Below are 20,203 nucleotides of genomic sequence, written 5' to 3' on the forward strand. Positions count from 1 at the left end.
GCCAGCCAAGGACACGGCACAGCAGTGAGCAGGGAAGAGTGGGGGGGGGTGGGGCGGGGAGGGGGTCCTTGTGTGTTGGGGAAGACTGAAGCCTTTTTGGCAGGTGGTGGGATACTGAGAAGGATGCACAGGATAAGCAAATTACAGAAAGATACAAACAGGGCTGCCAGCTCAGGCCTGGGGCTTTCAGAAAGGCCCACTCAAAGAAGGGAGCACATCCTCTGTCACATCTTGTGGGAAGAGTAGAAGAATAGAGGGGAGAAGGAAGGAGAGGGGGAGGAGATAGGAGACAGGGAGGAGAGGAGGGGAGGGGGATGTGGGAGACAAGGAGGGGAAGAAAGGAGGAGAGGGGAGATAAGATGGGAGAGAGGGGGAGGAGGGAAGGGAAGGGGAAGGAGAGAAACTGAAGGGGAAGAAAATTGGAGGGGCAAAGGAGGAGGAGAAGAGCCACCAACACAGCAAGCAATTTGGATTTAATGAATACCTGCTGTGCATCTAACAGGTCAGGGGATGCAAAAGACAAGGCTGTCCCTGCCTTCAAGGTGCTTACAGTCTCCTGATGAAGCAAACCTATTTGAAACAACTTGAAAGCACCTAAGGCAATATATGTAGGGAAAAGCACTAACTTCCCAGTCGGCCTCAATTTTCTTTCTTTTTAAATATAAACTTGACTCACACCAGCAAACATGAACGTTTTCGCATGCGAAGAATAGAAAAAGGTTTGTATGTGAAATCATACATTTCTATTCTGTATAGATTGCTTCTTTTTAAAGTTATCTATTACTATTCAATTTAAGGCAGTAACAGGAGGGGGACAGGGAAGGTGAACAAAGCTCCCTTGGGTCTTCATCCTAGGAATGATTTTCATGGACCACAATTGGGGTGATGAGAGCAGAAAGGAATTTTTGTACCAAATAAGATAATATGTGTATCATTTTGCAAATATTAAAGCATTACGTAAATGTTAGCTAGTATATTATAATCATTAAATATAGTAATTTGCCTCTCCCTGAGCTCAGTCTACAACGTGCAGGGCCAACACCTTTGGCTGGTTGCCTCTTTATCTCCCCACCCCACTCAGCTTTCTTCCATAGGAGGTCTGGGATTGTCCTCCAGACCACTGAGGTGTGAGGCTGGACTCTGGGGTCCTGATCACTCCCTCTCTGACCACAGAAGACTGTCCCTTGATCTCTTCAAGGGCATTTGCTCTAAGTTCAGTTCCTAACTGTGGCTCTGGCTGTCTACTGAAAAGAGTTGTCATGAGGATGAAATGGGATTACAGACACATGACACTTTGTAATGCAAAGCATGATAGATAAGGTTTTATACTCTCTCTCCTTTCCCTCTTCCCTTCTTCAATCACTTTCTACAAACATTCCCTTAAGCAGCTATTAAATGCAAGGCACCCAGGACGCAGAGCCATCAGAAGCAAACAGTTCCTGCCCTCATCGTTCTTAGAATCTAGTCCTAGACACAGTGTGACTACACTAAAAGATATCCATAGGTCCGCTTCTCCTCTGCCTTCTCATCACTTCACACCATGTTTGCAGGTAGCATTCCCCTTTCTGTGTCATCTTCCATCATTAGAATGTAAGGCCCTTGAGGCCAAGGATTGTCTTGTTTGCTGATAGATGCCCCCATTCTTAGCCTAATGCCTGGCACATAGTAAGTGCTCTCTCTCTCCATTTCTCTGTCCCTGTCTGTGTTTCCCACATACTCTCTCTGTCTCTCTCCTACTCCTACTCTCTTCCTCTCTCTCTATCCCCCCTTCTCTGCCCTCCTCCTTCAAGGCAGTCATCAGGTTTTTTGAATCCACGCAGAGATTCTATAAAACATGAGGGAAGATTAAGGACCCTCATCATTAAGAATGCCTTTACAATTGGCAAAGACTGACACCCTTCCCCTCATTCAATGGAATAGGACTTGAAAGGGAGTTGACCTCAAAAGTCACCAAGTTCACAACCACATTAGACCAACAACTCGGTCGATCAAGTTATACTAGCTGTGCGATTCTGGACAAGTCACTCAACCTCCAAATGGAAAATAAAAATAAGGACTTAAACACAAATTGATAGTCCTATGAGAATGCATTTAAACTAAATAGTCTTAAGTTCATCTGTCTCTTTGGACCCTCAGTAACCACAGTTCTGCTGTTAAGAAGCTGCATGGCACTCCAGTCATCTTATTACCTTCTCCAAGAACTCCATGGTCAGGACATACCAGCCTCCTTGCTGCTCTTCATCTCCCATCTCTGTGCTTTTGCACTCACTGTACCCCACTCCTGGAACACTATCTCTCCATACCTTCACCTCTTAAAATCCCTGTTTTCCTTCCAAATTCAGCTCAATGATCGCTTTTCTGCAGGTGGCCTTTACCCAATCCCTCCAACCACCACCTATTCCTCTCTCTCAGGTTACCTTGTATTTATTTTGTATGTGTGTGTACATGTTTTATATATATATATATATATATATATATATATATATATATATATATATATATATATATATATATATATACACATATATACACATATATACACATATATGTATATGTATGTGTGTGTACATGTTTTATATATATATATACACATATTTTATATATATCCTTCTCTCAGGTTACTTTGTATCTATTGTATATGTATCCTACATATATGTATTTATATAAAATATCTACATGTACATGTTTAAAATATTTAACATATGTAAACACACACACACATACATGTACATGTTGTCTCCCCATAAGCATAAAAGTTCCCTGAGGGCAGAGACTCTTCATTTTTGTCTCTGTAACCCTGGTGCCTAGCACAGTGCCTGACACGTACTAGATGCTTAATAAATGCGTAGTGGTTGATTGAGTGAATGAACCTCTCTGGGCCTCAGTTTCCCTAACTGTAAAATGAGATACATTCTTCCCTCGGCTCTCCACCATCTCGAGGCAGGGCAGCAGGTTGAGGACACTGACAGGAGAATTGTGGGTCTCCTTTTCCTGCCAGTCAAAGGTTTCGGAGCAACAGTAATAAATATTATGTAAATACATTCATTTCTTTCTACTTGCCCGGTTACAGGCAGGTGATGGAGGTTTTTCTTAATACCAAAGGAAATAAACAGTGCCTTCTGTCTAACAAACAAACCTTCCCCTCCCCCTCGACGTTCTCCATGGGAGTGCTCATAAATGCTGCTTGGCCTCGGCTACAGTTGACAAAGTCACACTGGAGGGTTGTCAGGTGACCGGCAACAGATGTGCTGGGAGGGATAGAGCTGGAAAGGAATCACTGTTTAGTTAAGTGTTCACCAAGACCTTGTGGTAGGGCATAGGTCCAACAGGGAGCTAACTGCTTCTTGGTTTCATCTGAGGGACACCAAAAAGGGCCCAGCACATTGAAAAGAAAAAAAGAAAAATCTCTCTCCACACTAACGTCTGAAATTCCACCCTTTGGGATTCATTCCTTTGGGCTGAGCCTTGTCATCTTTGACAACCAAAACACAACCCTCAAATCTGAAAGTGCTTTTCACCCATGTCCAAAGAAAGGGTGCCACAAGAGCACTAGTCTCCTAACACCTACTTGGGTCAAATACTTCCCACTGTCTTTCCCTGCCAACTCTGCCCAAAGAGATGGTATAGAAGGAATCCTCTCCCATATGCTTTGAGCCCTGGGGGAGATGCCAAGGCAACAGGTCTTCCCCTTTCTCTGTGTCCCAGATCCCTCTGGCAGGGTCTGGTAAAGCCCATAGATCCTTTCTCAGAATCATGTTTTAAATAATTGAAGGAAATGCTAAGTTTCTGTTGGAGGTTAGTGAAAATAAAGATGTAATTTTTTTCCCTATCCAAGTTCAAGGATCCCCTTGAAATCTATCTACTGATCCTTCCACAGACTCCGCATTTAGAACGGTGCCTGGCACAAAGTAGGTGCTTAATAAGTGCTTACTGGTTGGCTGATTAAGAATTCTTGCTTTAGGGAAATAAAAAGTACTTCCTCAAAAAAAATGTCTAATGTAGTACACAGTATGCTGCAGGTGATTAATAAGTGCTGGTGGTGGTTGTAAAAGCTGTGCCTGAGGTCACATTTGAACCTGGGCCTTCCGTGCTCCTTCTGTCCTGAACCACCCCCTACTGAGACACCCACAGCACCATTTCCCTCACTCTTCTCTGTTGCCCCTCTTTCTTTTCCTCCTTCCTTGAGGGTGACTCAATGAAGCACTATATATGGAGTCTGATGACCTGAATTCAAATCCCAGCTCTCCCACCCATCAGTCGTGCAATTCTAGGCAAGACACTCTAAGCCTCAGTCTCCCCTTCTGTAAAATGCAGAGGCTGAACTAGATTATTGTCCTCCACCTCTAGCAACCTCTGATAAACTTATGCCCATGGAGAAGAGCAAGACTTAAAATGCACCCTGGAGAAAGACCATCGTCAAAAATGGTTCTCTCCAGTCCTATCCATCCCCCACCCCCCAGACAAAAACAGTAAATGGCCATGCTCATTTGGGTGGGGGAAAGCACTCCAATACAGCCACACCTGTCCTGGAGCGAGCTCAAATGGGCCCACTAGAGACAGTTGTTAAATTTTCAGTGTAAGCATTTGTACCTTAGAAACTGACAAGTGTTACATACAAATCATGGCTTGACTTACTGGTTTTTGGTTGTCTAGACTTAAGAAGGTGATGGGAAAAACCGTTATTAATGCAGATTAAACTTAAAAGTTTATGCATTACCCTAGTACACCTTCCACCCAATGCTCCCTGCTCTGCCCCCCACCCAAGTCAAGTTGTTAAACATTTACCAGTACATTGCTACAGACGGTCCACAAACACTTGCACAGGAAATCGCCTGGTGACAACAAAATCCAACAATACATGGAAAGCCCTTGCTAACCTATGACTGCCATATGAATGCCAACTACTGTCAACAGTATTCAGTAACTCATTTCGTGGCCTGGGACAGAGTCAATGAGACTCAACTTAGTAAACATTTGGAAATAGGCTGATGTGACCCCCAGTAGATAGTGAGTCAGGAAGTCAGAAGGACCTGGGTGCAGGTGGAGCCTCTCTGGGACCCTGGCCAGGACACTTAACCTCTCAATGCCCACAAGCAACACTCTTAGACTGTATGTAACCTACATATAAGTGACCACCCTGAATCAGTAGAGGGGCCTTTCATTCCTGGAGTTGCCTACACTGAGGAAATCACACACACACTTGCATTTGTAGATATGTCATATTCTCCCAGCAGAAAATAAGTTCTTTGATGGAAGAGATCATTTTTATTTTGTCTTTTGTGGGAGGATGTATGGGCCAGTAGAAAGAGCAGGGGCTCTTTACCTGGGATGTCAGGGGATCCATGAACTTGGATAGGAAAAAAAATTGACACCTTTGTTTCAATACAATTGGCTTCCTTTGTAATCCTACAAATATTGTGTATTTAAATGTAATTTGTGTATTATCTTCTGAGGAGAGATCCATAGGCTTCACCAGATTGCCAAAGGGGTCCATGACACATCCCTGCTTTGGAGTAAGAAGTCCTGGGTCCAAATCCCACCCACTACCTGTGTGGCCTTGGGCAAGTCACCTGACTTCCCTAATGCCTCAGTTTCCTCCTCTGTAAAATGAAGGAACAGGATGAGATGATGCCTAAGTTTCCTTCTAGATCTGGATCCAGAACTTTAGGGCTCCAAAGTACCCAATGTTGTGCCTTATGCTAGTCAGCACTTGGAAAAAACAGGTGTAACCTCAAAATCTTAATGCAGTCTTAAACTTGTTTGGTCAAGAAAACTGGGGCCAGAACCTCCTCCAGCACTCTTTTCCCTAGCCCACACTCTGAATATATGGGGGAAGGAGGACAAGGAAGAGGAGGAGGGAAATGGGAGGGGAGCGTTAAATTGTAAGAGCTTGGCAGTTCTTGCTGAATTAATTGCCAAGGTCCATTTATCAGATGCAGCCAGAGCAGATTTATACTGGGGCCAAACCCCAGAGAGAAAGAATCTCATCTCCCTATTTCCTTCTCCTAAAGAGAACACTGTGCTTTCAGACACAAAGAGGGCTTCCTTTCTCGAATCTGCTCCACCCAGAGCATTTCCTCTACATAAGTGTATCAGCCCAGGCGATTGTAACTAAGGATACCTAAGGATCGACTGGGGGGCATCGCCAGGAGCCAAGTTATTGGGTAGTTGGCATGGATTTAGACCAGGGCTGTATTGTCCAGTCCCCGATGCCAACCCTACTCTCAAACCAACAGGCAAGTGCTTGGTCCACAGGACTAAAGGCACCTTCTAACATTCTTTCCCTTCGAGGGACCCGAAAAGATCACAGAATGTCAGAGCTGGGAGGATCTCAGCGGCCATCGTGACAAATTAACACCTCTACAATATGCAACTTTACAATGTTATTGGAAGTTAAATCGTATAAGCATAAAGGATAGACTGCTGTACTTGGAAACAGAAAGTTCAGACTCTGCCCTAGACACCAGCTATGTGACCCAAGGCAAGTCACTTAACCATTCTGTGCCTCAGTTCCCTCATCTATAAAACAAGGAAGTTGGAAATAATGACCATTAAGGTCCCTTCCAGCTCCACCTCCCTAGCAGTCATCCAGCCTCAGGCTGAAGAAGAGGGCCAGTAAGGGAGAAGCCCCACTACCTCCAGAGGGAGCCAACTCTCCTTAGGGACATCAGGAGCCTGAATTACCCTGGTACACCTTCCACCCAATGCTCCCTGCTCTGCCCTCTGGGGCCAAGCAGAACAAAGCTCATCTCTCTCCTACAGAACAGCCCTGCAGACACTTGCAGTTATGTCCCTCTGAGTCTTCTCTTCCGCAGATTTAACATCCCACTTCCTTCAGTCAATTCAATATGACATCATCTCTAGACCTTTTAAAATCTTAGTCACCTTCTTCTGAATGCTCCCCGGCTGACCTTCCTAGAATTCAAGACCCAGATACTACTTCCACTCTTAAATCAAAGCCTTAGAGCGAAAAAGAAGTTCAAGACCATCTAATCCAACACACACACACACACACACACACACTTTACAGATGAGGAAACTGAGACCCAGAGGGATAAAGTAAAATGACTTGGCCAAGGTCACACACACCTAGTAAATGGCAGGACTGGGATTCAAATCAAGGTCCTCTGACTCCCAAAGCAGCTCTCTTTCCACTTGTTCCCTCAGTCCGACTCCAACTACCCGCTACCATTCCAGAAGCTGGGCATCGGGCCCACCCTTAGCTCTCCAGCTAACTCAATGTGCCTGTGCCTTGCACCTGGCAGCCCCAGATCCTCAGGCGAGCTGGCTGGGAGCTGGCCAGACAGACCCGTGGGCTGGCCATGATGCTAGGTTTGCTGGTTGGGGAGGAAGTGGCCATCTGCAGGGGCTGTAGCAACTGGCCGCTTGGATAGGATTTCCTCCCCTCTCATTTCCCCAGAGATGAAGGAATCTCACATTTTGGTCGGTGGTGGCTGCCTGTTGCTTCCCCCCCCCCCCCCCGAGGCACGACTGGCTGGCCCAGCCCTTCTCCTGATCCCCCTCCCCTGCCCCAAATCAGTAACTAGCGACAGGTGGCTGCCAGTCTCTCCCGGGGCCGCCAAAGTGACCATCATCTCCCTACGCAAATTCGATGGAAAAGTCAGAACTCACTCCCAGCTCCTCCTGCACGTTTCCCCCGTCGGTGCCTGGAGCCAGACTAGGAGCCTGGAGAACCAGGAAAAAACAGTCTCTAAATAAACTCTCAGCCAGCAGCTCGCTCTCCTCCCCTGGCAGGCACAAATGGACACCCAAGGCCACCCTCTTCTGGGAAGGAAAAAATAATTCTCTGGAAAAGCACCTGTTCGATTGTGAGTTATTGCTGACACCCACTCCCGCCCCCCTTCCCCAAACCAGGCACGAGGAAGGCGGCCCCGGGGGAGACAGAGACTTGGCTATACCTACCAGGTATCCAGGGGAGGGGCAAGCATCTACCTGTGGAGGGGCCCTGGGAGGATGTGGGAGCGGGGCCGCAGAGCCCTCCCCTGCCTCCCGCAGCCGGAACCCTTTCTCCTGATTGTGTCGTCAGGGGCAACACGAGGTGCTCTAGACAATTTCAATTACTCAGCCCTTGAGTAAACATGTGGCAGGCAGCAGGGAACTGGGCAGCTGGAGCCAAACAAAGGCCTGGATTTCTCTCCGGGGAGCTGAAGGGCAGCTCGCTCCCAGGTGCATGCTCGAGGACCGCTGCAGCCCGGAGGCCTTAGGGCACGGGGAGACAGGGCGCAGGGGCAGCCCCGGGGGGGTCGCAGGGGCGAGGGCCAGGGCAAGGCTTCTCCTGGGGGGTGGGACGCGGGCCAAAGAGAGCAGGGAACTAGCCCATCTCCACGTCTGCCCCGCCCCCGTGACATCACCTGGCTTCTCACCAATCACTGGCCGCCCTGCCAGCCCAAGTTCCTCCCAGGAATCATGAAAATGTGTCGGGCCAGTGGGACCTGGCAGGTGACTCTCCCCCAATTGCTGCTGGGCGGGGCGGGGTCTAGAGGGAAGTCACAGAACTAGGAAGGGACCTCAGAAGCTGCCTCATTTTACAAAGCGAGAAACTGAGGCTGGGAGTGACCTGGCCAAAGTCATACAGCTAGCGTGGCAGAGAGGATTTGAACCAGGGTTCTCAGACTGCAAAGCCATCTCTCTGTCCTCTGTGGTAGGGTACCTACAATTCCAGCGCTTGCTTTTTCATCTTTAGGACATCCATAACCTTCTGGGGCCGTGGAACAATAAGGGAATACCGACAAAAGCAAAAACAATCAATTCCAAACTACATGCAATAAAAAGCCCACAAAATGTAGAGACCTAGCAAAGAAATCAAAACCATGGGAAGACTGGATGAAGAACATAGCATCCCCACTGCTATGTCCCTTCTGCTACTGGGGCAGAAGCAACGAATCAATCAACAAACATTATTAAGCATCTAATGTGCCATGCACTGTGCTCAGGATACAAAAAGAGGCAACAGATAATCTCTGCCCTTAAGGAGCTTACAGGATCATAAGGAGACAACACACAAAGTATGTACAGGATCAATAGGAAATAATTCACAGAGAGAAAGCACTGGAATGAGGAGGGCTTGAGGAAGGCTTCTTGCAAAAGACGAGCTTACGCCCCTAATGCTTTTATTCAATTGCTTTCTTTTATGTGTTGTCTCCTGGTATTAGAGTGTGGGTCCTCGAAAGGAGAGGCTGTCTCACTTTTTTTATTTGTACTCCCAGTACCTAGCACAGTGCTGGGCACATAAGCCCTAGAAAAATGCTTTTTCATTCATTTCATTCATTCAGTTGCAAAAATCAGTCATTTTACCAATGCCCATAGAATTCAACCAAATCGTATGTAAGAACAAAAGGAGATCAGAAAGTTTTGGCAGTTCCTAGCAGAACCCCATCAGATACAAAGCTGTGAAGAATGAGCAAAGATAACATATCATATTCCCACAGCCCTTAGGGTTTGTAAAATACTTTCCTCGGGAAGCAGATAATGCCAGAATGATTATCTCCATTTGACAGATAAGAAAACTGAGGCTTTAAAAAGGTTAAGTGTGAAACAGTGGAGAGGGCACTGTCTCTGGAGTCAGGGGACCTGGCTCCCCAATTACTACCGGTATGACCTTGGGTAAGTCACAGCCTGGGCCTTGGTTTCCTCAATTGTCAAATGTCCAGGTGGCTTCCTGGATCCCCCAGTTATCGATCTCTGAGCCCAAGTAACTAGCTCAAGGTCAGATAGTCTAATGAATGTAAGAACTGGGATTCAAACCTAGGTCTCCTGAATCATTGAAGTTCAGCATCAGAAAGGACCGAAGTCAATTCAATGAGTATTTATTAAAAGTCTACTGTGTGCTAAGCATGGAGGTTACAAAGACATAAGCAAAACAGAAGGAAACAAAGGTCCCTGTCCCCAAGGAATTCAAACAAATTTGCCTTCTAGCCTCTGAGGAGGCCCCATATCTCCTGAGGCAGGCCACCTTCCTTGGGAACAGCTCTAAGGGTTAAAAAGTGCCTGCCATCAAGCTGAAAGCTGCCACTCTGGACCGTCCCCTGTTGCCCCCATTTTATCCCTTGTTCTGCCCCTTGGACCCAAGGAGAACAAATCCAATCCCTTTTCCTCCCACAGGGCAGCCCTTCACCTATGAGAGGACAATCCAACTTCTTCCAAATGGTACTCACATGAAGCCGTTCGCCATTCTTGATGTTCTCTTCTAGACTCTTTCTAGCTTATCCATCTGCTTTTACTAGACGCGTGATTTTGTAGAGAGCTCCCTGCAAAGAAATCCCCTCTACCAATGCAGATGGGCAACTTAGAGAGCTGCCTGAGAAATGAGAGATGAAGTGGCTTACCCAAGGTCACACAGCCTCTCTGTGTCAGAGGTTGGACTTCACTCAGCTCTTTCTGACTCTGACACCAGCTCTCCAGCCTAGCCTCTTAGCTTATTGACATCCTTTGTAAGGTGTGCTGCCCAGAACTAACTATGGTCATATATTCTCACCTGAAGCTCCAAGAAGCTGGAGCATGAGAAGAAGCCACAGCCTGGTAAAACCATCTCAGCAGAAGGGGCTAAACCAGGTTGACAGTAACCAAACAGTAGTTAGGGGGATGTCTACCCAAAGCATGTAAAGATCCCACTCCCCCAAGAATGGGCGGGCAAGAGCAATTTGTTCCAGTGGCCATGAAAGTAGCCAAAGCAGGCACTGTGGAGTGCTTAGAGCTTGGTCAGACATTGAGGTTATCCAGACAGTCATCCTGACTTTTGTCCTGCCATTGAACTTCAATGACTGCAGAGAGTGTGCAACTGATGACTTTGCACAACTCTGCCTCACTTGAATCTAATTCATGCACAAGTCAAGACTTCACCCCTGATATCCTTGGTCCTCTTTGAAAACAAAGGATGAACAATAAAAACTCCCAGGCCTTTAGCCCAACTACCACTGGCACTGGCAAGTCAGGTTCCCCAGGGGGCAGCTACATATCTCCCTTTCAGGTTTCTAGTGGTAAATCTATGGGGTTATGGTGCTTTATCAGCTCAAATGCCTTGTATTCCCCAGATTTTTTGCTGCCTTAAGCTTCCTTGCCATACTTAAGCTTCTTTCTCCTTCTGCTCCTGTGGCCCCCTTCTCTCACTGGTGGGTTCCTTCCATTACTTTCATTTTGAAGGATGGCCCAGACCCACCATCCTTGATTCTCTAGACTTGGCCACCATGCTCCTACAAGGATACATTCCTCCAAGGGTGTGCTGGTCAATGTTTAACAACTGGCTTGGGGAAGGGAGGAGAGGATGAACCCACAGCATACTTCAAAATTTAACCTTCATGATTAACATTTCTCCATCACTTTCTTAAATCTAGACAATAACAAAACAATAAATCAAGCCCTAGTTTATAGCCTTGCCAACACTGACAATTTAACAATCAAGCTGGCTCTTTTCAATTCCCTCTTATATGTTGTCTTCCCCCATTAGAATGTAAGTTCCTTGAGAGCAGGGACTGACCTTTTTTCATCTGTATTTATATTCCCAGCCTTAACACAATGCCTGGAACACAGTAAACACTTAACAAATGCTTGTTGACTTGATCTGACTTCTCCCCAATATCAACCACCAGTGATTACTGCCCCAATATCATTTGCTAATTGATATCTCCTCCATATACTAGATAAGTAATTAATATCAATTTGCTTTTACAAAGGAATATTTAATGAGAAGATATATCAATAATAGAAGAACAAACATACCCTCTGAACTGGGGGCACCCTCTTTACACCAGCACAACTCCTTAGATGTGGTTGACCAGGGCTAAGTACCTTATAGCTATCACCACCCCAGTTCTGGACCCTGGGTCTCTCTTTTTTTTAAGTAATAAACTCAACAACAAAAATAAACCTTTCAACAGATAAAGAAGATCAAAAAAGAATATTGTACATGAAACCATGAACTTCTGCCACATGTGATTGGCATATCAAATTTTAAAAGGTTCCCCTTAGGAACTTTTTTCTGTTTTGTTTTTCCGACGTGCATCCTCTCTCTCAACTTGGCTCTTTTCTGGTTGCCAGGAGACCCCACTGTTTGACATAAAGCTTGGAAGTCCACTCCAAGTCTCGTACTCCTCCACTAGACCAAATTTACCAATGGATCAATTACTCCAGTCCATGAGGAAAGTACAGAGGATGGACAAATGGGCTCAATTGCCTTCTCTCTCCCTCAAAGAGCACAATGAAGGTTTTTCAACACACAGATGAATGAATCAATATTCTCTAGGGATGCTGTGAGCTGTCTAGGAAGGCCCTGCAGGGCCCTGGTCTTTCTTCCCTTGTCCATCTTGCCCGTTAGCAACGGGACATTTCCCTCCAAGATTTCTCATGTACTCAATCAAACAAGCACTTACTGTATCCAGAGTATGTGGTCAGCACTGATCTAAGCACTAAGGGGATGTACCAATATAATCGGATCCTGGGCGCACAGGCTAGAGCCGGAAACAGGGATGTGCTGGAGTCAGCTCGAACTGAGAAATAATTGCTAAATTTTCAGTGTGAGAATTTCCTCCTCAAAAACAACGGAAGCTACAAATCAGGGTTCCATTTATTGTTTTGGGTGATTGCCTAGACTTAAATAATGAAGATCTCAATGGGTGGGGGAAGGAGTGAGAATATGGAACTCAAAATGCTTTTGAATGTTTAAAAATTAAAAATAATTTTTAAAAAGAAAGTGTTGGAGAAAATGTTAATAATGCAGATTAAACTTAAAGGTGTATCACACAAACCTATTTTTCTTTTTTAATAAAACACTTTTAATTTTTAAAATAGCATTTTATTTTTTCCAATTACATGTATAGATAATTTTTAACATTCTTTTTTAAATAAAATTTTGAGTTCTACTTTTTCTCCCTCTCCTCTCCTTTCTTCTCCTCTCCCTCCCTTCCCCCATCCTCTTAAATGGTAAGCAATTTGATGCAGAAAATCTATTTTTTTCAGAGAGTCAGTTATTAAATATTTACCAACACACTCCTGGCTGGAAGAACCTGAGAAGCTGAGCATGACTCCCTTGTTTTACAGATGAGGAAACTGAGGCACAGAGAGGTTAAGCCCAGGGTCACAAAGATAGTATCTGAGGCAGGAAAATCTGATGTCTATCCCAAAAGAGCCTGGAATCAATCCCACTCCATCCAGTGAGTATTTATTAAGCACCTACTATGGGCAAAGGAAGCTCTGTGCTATGTACTGGGGAGATAAAAACAAAAGAAACGAGAGTCCCTGCCTTTAAGGTGCTTCTGTTCTACTAAGGGGAATACAACAACCCATAGACTTGAATTGATTAAGTACCTATTTAGTGCCAGGGTATAAACAGTAAATAGACAAGTCAGTTATGAGGTCATTGGAAGAGAGAAGTCAGTAACAACCAACTGGGATGTCAGAAAAGGTTCTAAAGAAGAGCTCAGCCTTAAGGAAGTTCAAGGGTCTAAAAGGCAGAACTAAGGATGGAGTACATTCCAGGCACGGGGACACTGCCTGTGCAAAGGCATGGAGAAGAGAGATGAGTTTGGGGAAGAGCAAAGAGGTCCTCTTGCCTGGAGAATAAAAAGAAGACAAGGCTAGCACCCAAGAAACAGTAAACAATACAAGATTGAAGCAATGTAGGTAGGAGAAATTAATAGCACAAGAATTCAGAGTAGACTGGTGAGGGGCAGCTAGGTGGCACCATAGTACCAGGTCTGGAGTCAGGAGGACCTGAGTTCAAATCCAACTTCAGACACTCACTAGCTGTGTGACCCTTGGCAAGTCACTTAACCCTGATTGCCTCCATATGCCTCCCCCCAAAAAAAGTAGACAAGTGGCATCAGCATATGCTCAACAGACAATCAGATGTCTCGGGGCCATGTTGGGGCTGGCAGGTTTGGGAGAGAGCACGGCACCAAATAGGTTAAGGTCATGGATTTAGCTCCCTATTCCAGCCAACCAGTTCCTCGTTGAGAGGAAAGACCTATTCCTCAACCACAGCTAACCCTCACTCATCAGACTGAGCCATCTAGCAGACACATGGTGGTGCCCCATACTGGTGGTAATGGAAGATAACAGGCTAAAAGGTCTGGATGGCTCTTGGCAACGTACCGGTACGTTTTGAGAATTAGCTCTAGCTGATGGGGAGTGTTATCTTAGCATCCCAGAAGGGCAGAATGGATGACCTTAAAGAGACCTTAAAGCTGTCTGATTCACTTTCTCTTTTTACCAACCAATCAACAAGCACTTCTTAGGAGCTTACTACTGGCTGGATACTGCGCTGGGATGAAAATGAAACAGGAGGGAAATAAAACTTTGAATAGAGGAAATAGATAAATCATGGAGCCAGGATTCAAACTCAGGACTCTGACTCTGGAGTTCTTTCTGTGACTGAGATACAGCCCCTTCTCTAAGTGGAAGTCCCATCCAGTCAGGGCCAACTTTCGGATTCATCACATCAAGGTCATCTCTCTCCTTTTCCCCTTTTCAGCCCCTCCCTCTTTATTTTAAGAAAATAAACAGGGTCATGAATCTAGAACAGGAAGGGCCTTCGGACGCCATCTGATCCAACCCCCTCAGTTTCCACATGAGGAAAGTCAGACCCAGAAAAATGAAGTAATTTGCTCCACGTCACCTAGATGATAGAGGCAGCATTTGAACCCAGGCTCGTTGACTCCAAAGCCAGGGCTCTTCCTCCCATACACCTGGCCTCAAGATGCATCTTCCCACAAACACCTTGCCAGCCCCTCCTCCCAGTCCCAACCTCCCCAACTCCGCACCCCTCCCTCTCCCTAACACCCCCGCCAAAAGCAGCGGAGCCCATGAGGTCCACCCCCCTTCTCACTCAGAGCTTTCTATTCATGGCAGGTGAAAACAAGGGGCCAACACCGGCTCCCTTTCAATGAGATTTTCCCCAACAAGGAAAACATTCATTGAAGTGAAATGGGTAAACACAGGTGGCAGGCGTGGGATCTGTTGAAGAAACCGAAGGAGGCTACAATGGTGGGTTACCCAGGAACGCTATACCCAGAGCTGGTCCTGGCTCAGTCACACCTTGAAGGGGGTGCCCGTGTGGCACAGTGGAAAGAGGGGGCCTTCAATGGTCTGGGGCTGCCCTGATGAGCAAAGCCCCCAGCACCCAGGTGAGCCCCTCCCCCACCCCTTTGATGAGCTGACTCTAGGAAGACAAGAAAACACATCTCATTTCATTTCTCTTGAGCTCATAGGATCATAGATACAGATCTGAAAGACACATCAGAGATCATGGAAACCAATTCCTTCATTAAACAAATGGGGAAACAAGCCCAGGGAAATTTAAGTGCCCAAGGTCACACAGGTAATAAGGGACAGAGGCGAGATGTGAACCTGGGTCCTCTGACCCCGAACTCAATGCTCTTCCCACCGCACAATGCTGTGTCTCTACCCTTTCCCTGTTCTGGGGCCTGGTACTGGCTCTGCCCCGCTTAGGTCATGCGAATCATTTATCTGGTTAAAGAGAATGACAGTGAAATCCTGAATCAGTCTTAGGGCAAGGTCCTTCTGCTTTTACATAGGTGAGGGGCCAAGCTGGACAGCCTGCATTTTGTTTCTCAGACTGAAAGGCTGCCTGGGCGCACGTGAATTTGAAGCCCAGCCCTATGGAAGCCAGACTTGCTCTCTGAGTGTGTACAAATCACCAACTGGACAATTCCTTGAGTGACTTTTGCCTCCACAGGATCCAAGGAGCAAGAGGTTCACCAATCAATGCTTAGAACTGCCTTCATTCCCCTCCATGGAGAGAATGGAACATGCTACCCCGCCAACCCCCCCCCCAAGGCTCCCTCTAGTTACCAGGTCTGAGGATAGGTGGGTCCCCTGTTTATCTCCCCTTCCAAATTATTGGTTTGTTTGTTTGCTTCTGTCTCACAGTAGAAGAGGTTCCCTGGCTCACGGCTGTCCAGAAAAATGGGACACAGCGTTGACATTAAGAAGATTGATCTGACCCTTGCCTTCCGGTAGCCAGAAGGGATGCTGACTTAATGCCTTGCAGCTGGGAGGCCGGAGGACGTCAGGAGGCCTGGTTCTGAGCAGAGCTGGAGCAGGGGGATGGGCAGGGTGAGGCTGGTCTCCAGCTGTCCCTCACCACTTAGGAGTCAGCTGTTGCCATGGAGAGCGAGGGCGGGCTGGAGTGACTGGCAGTGAAGCAAGAGTCCTTCAGCTGAGATCAATTCTGAGGATGCTGGAGGGGAGGAATGACTGGACAGGAACCAAACACTAGTATGGGCGGGGTGGGGGGCTCCCCAGTGCTCATAGAAGAGCTGATTCTAGCCAACTGAGAGAGCTCGTAGACTCAACAGCAGGTGGCTCCCCTGGGGATTGAACCCCTGCAGTGATCAGCCCTGGGTCTGCCTCTTGCTAAGCCCCTCAGACGAGTCTCCAGACTCAGACACTGATGTGGCATCTAGCCCATTTCTGGAGCCTAATCTCCGCTTGCTTGGACCACTGTGTTCCTCACCTGTGTGGACACTACTTGCCTGTAACCCCTCCCGTTCCCCCAAATGAGAGGACATCTGTCCAGCCCAGAGAACTGCTCTCCTAGCCCCAGCCTGTCATGGGTCCTGACAGGCAGGGAATCCACTCCCCTGTAAATGCAAGGAGCAGTAGACCCAGGCAGCACAGTGCTAAGAGGCTGCGGAGGAGGCCGATTGTAAGGCATGAGCATCATTATTGCAAAACAGCCTTGCCTGGGCTGACTTTATGAGGGGTGTGGCTGAACTATGATGGGATTTGCATCCACCTTGAGGTATCCCAGCAGCAAAGGCAAAAAGGAAAATATATTGGACGAGGGATGAACCTAAGATCCAATCAGAGAAGGCAGCAATATTCTGCTGGCCCACAGACATACCTCTAAGCCCTCTTCAGTGTCAACCTCCAAATCCAAAAGGGCGCCCATCAGTTCAAACTGGGGGGACCCATTGGTCAGCCACCCCCAACAGCTCAACTGATCAGTAAGTGCCATAGCATGAAAGAGGAGTGTGTGTGTGCATGCTTCCTGTGAACCAATTAATAAGTGTTTATTAGGTGGCCTACTGTGTATAAAACACTGGGCTGGGCACTGTGGGAATAGGCTGCTACCTCATAGGGTTATGGTCAAGGTGAAGGGGCATGTGTATGTGAAGCACTTTTAAACCTCCAAATGCTAGTTGTTATCATCAGAGCAGAAATGTAGAGCCCACTTAGTACAGATAACTTCAGAGGTCATGGAGGTAGGAAGTGTCAGATCTAGATCAGGGTGGGGAACCTGGGGCCTGGAGGCCACATGTGACACTTTAGGTCCTCAAGTGTGGCCCCTTGAGGGAATATGACTAGGCTGTAAGAAATAATGAATCTGATGGATATAGAGAAGCAAAGGAAGATTTCTATGGACTGATGCAAAGTAAAGTAGGCACACTCAGGGGAATAATACCCACAGTAGCCATGACAATAGAAATGGAAATGACATTAAGAATACAACAATCAAAAATTGAATGTTACGAAATTCTCTCCATTGATCGAGACCCCAAAGAAGAGCTATGAGAAGATACAATCCCAGCTTCCTTACAGAGGCAAGGAACTATGGATAGAGAATACTGTCTATTTTATCAAATCTTTTTTGATATGTGGATTGGTTTTGTTGAACTTTTCTCTTCTTTTTAATTCTTTGTAATAAGAGATAGGAGGGGCATGGGAAAGAGAGGGAACATTGAAAAAACATAGGAAGTGCAAAAACCAATGAGTATTGGTCCTGTGATTTCCTTGGTACTGGGAACTCCCAGGCAAAGAAAGTCCCTCTACTATAGTAAGTTAGCCCCTTCCCTTCAACTGGTAGTCTTAGAGAGCTGCCCAGAAAACTGAGAGGTTAAGTGCTTTGCCCTGAATCACACATCCAGTCGGTATTAGAAGGAGAACTTAAGCCTGTCCTGGTTTTGAGGCCTATTCTCTGTCTACTATGCCACATGCCTGTCTGTCTGTCTCTCCTCTGGCTCTCTCTCTTCTTTCTCTTCCTCTTTCTCACTTACTCTCTCCACACATGTGTATACATACATTAAAACATATATATATGTCAATAAAAATGTATTTTCAAAAAATAGTGAAAAGAGAGAGAAACACTACTGGTCATATGGTTGCTCGGGGTCTGGAATCTGCTCGAACAAACACTGATTCTTGATCTTTGTCGAGGGGGTGACTAATTTTTAAGACCCACAAAAAATATTCCAGTGGCTCTGTCTGGCTGTAAGTCATGGAATGCCTTAGTCTCTGTAGAACTGGAGCTGGAGGTCACTTGAAGGGCAATGGAGAGCTAGCTACAAGGTGACTGTGAGCAAGCTTCATTCTACCTAAAATAAAGACCTGTGCAGGCAAAACAGCCAGAAGGATGTCATTGGACAGGGAAAAAAAGAGGCCAGTCACCCAGGGAAAACAAAGAGTTCATAGGCTCCTAGATCTAGAGCTGGAAAGGACCTCAGAGGCCCCACGAGTCCAAGCCTTCCCATTTTACAGACGGAAAAATTGAGGCCCCAGAACAAGGCACAATTCACCTGAGGTCACACAGGAACTTAGCATCAGAAAGAGGATTTGAAGCTTTGCAGCATCTCTCAAATACACCCCCTTCTCTCCTCTGACACTGCCCTGGTGCAGGCCCTCATCACCTCATGTCTGGACTATTGTGATAGCTGCTGGGGGGTCAGCCTGTGTCCAGTCTCTTTCTCCACTCCAATCTATCAGCTGTCAAAGTGATTTTCCTAAAGAGCAGATCTAACCACGTCACCTCATTATTTGCTCAAATCCAGTGGCTCCCTATTATAGCCAGTGGGATCAATTACCAAATGCTCTGGCATTCAAAGCCCTTCGTAACCCAGCCTGCTCCCACCTTTCCAGTCTTCTTATACCTTACCCTCCTCCATGTAAGCTTCCAGTGACACTGGCCTCCCAGCTGTTCCATAAACAAGACCCCCCCATCTCTCAGCTCTGTTCCAACTACTGACCTCCCTGGCTTTCTTTAAGTTCCAACTAAGACCCCACCTTCCATAGGACGCTTCTCCAACTCCTCTCAATTCCAATGACTTCCCTCTGTAGATTATTTCCTCTTTCTCCTGTAGGCAACTTGTTTTGCATATATCTATTTGCATGTTGCCTCTCCCATTATATTGTAAAGTCCTTGAAGGCAGGGACTGTATTTTTTTTTTTTTTTGCCTCTTGTCATATCCCTAGTGCTAAGCACAGTGCCTGGCACATAGTAGGCTCTTAATAATGTTTATTGATTCATTAATTGATCCACTGACTCCAGAGTTGGGGCTCTGTCCATGGTACTGGCATCCACACCAAGTCAACAGTATGAGAGGAAAGCCCTGATCATATTGAATGGAATCCCTGCAGTGTATTCACAAGAGAGCACAGGTGTGATGGGCAAGTAAGAGTGGGTGGGGCCTGTATCCTGGGAGGATCCCAGATCTCCAAAAATATCAAAATAAGATGGACTGGACCCAGGATTTCATGGCTGTAGGAACTCCCAGGTCAGGAAATTCCTTCTACCAGTGCTGACTGGCATCTTCTCTGCAACCTGTAGTCTCTGAGGGTTGCCTAGGGTATTGAGAGGCATTCCCAGAGCCACATGGCTATTAAGTGTCAGAGACAGGAGGGAAAGACCAAAAGGCTGGCTCTCTAACCACTAAGCCACCCTGTCTCAGGACAGCCTAACCATGAACTACATCCTTCTGGTCTAGAAAGTCTAGGAAGATGCCTGCCTGCCTGCCATGACCTCATCTCGCATGACAAATGTGTTCCTAAAAAAATATTGGTATAAATGGGAATTTTTTTTCTCTACAAAGCCAATCATGGATTAGGGGCAGAGAAACATGGGTTCTAGCCCCATCTCTTCCACTATCTGGGTGCCCTGGAGACACCCAGTCATCAAGCCAAGTTAACTCTTCTATAAAAAGAGGGATGTTAAGACAATCTCTTCCAGTTCTGAAATGCTAAGATCCCAGTTCAGTCTTACCCTTTTCTGGGTCCTGTACTCTTTAGGCAGTCTGGGGAAGCCTATGGACCTCTTCTCAGAATACACTTTTAAGACCATTAAAGGGAATGTGAAATTTCAGTTAGAGGTTGCTGAAAATCAAGATGTCATATTTTTTCCATCTAAATTCACAGATGCCCTGAAATCTTTCCATGGACCCCAGGTTAAGAGCTC

General features: G+C 46.3%; 1 protein-coding gene across 3 annotated transcripts in view; it reads right to left on the reverse strand.

Annotated features, from left to right (window-relative positions):
* RPH3AL (rabphilin 3A like (without C2 domains)) overlaps positions 1-8,108 on the reverse strand; it is a 169,573-nt gene extending 161,465 nt beyond the window's left edge. For all 3 annotated transcript variants that reach the window (XM_036769264.1, XM_036769263.1, XM_036769261.1), the window contains exon 1: positions 7,924-8,108. The gene's annotated coding sequence lies outside the window, so the exon portion shown is untranslated. The remainder of the gene's footprint in view (positions 1-7,923) is intronic.
* Between the last annotated feature and the right edge of the window lie 12,095 nt (positions 8,109-20,203).

The sequence above is a fragment of the Trichosurus vulpecula genome, chromosome 7 (assembly GCF_011100635.1).
Source record: "Trichosurus vulpecula isolate mTriVul1 chromosome 7, mTriVul1.pri, whole genome shotgun sequence".
Taxonomy (NCBI): domain Eukaryota; kingdom Metazoa; phylum Chordata; class Mammalia; order Diprotodontia; family Phalangeridae; genus Trichosurus; species Trichosurus vulpecula.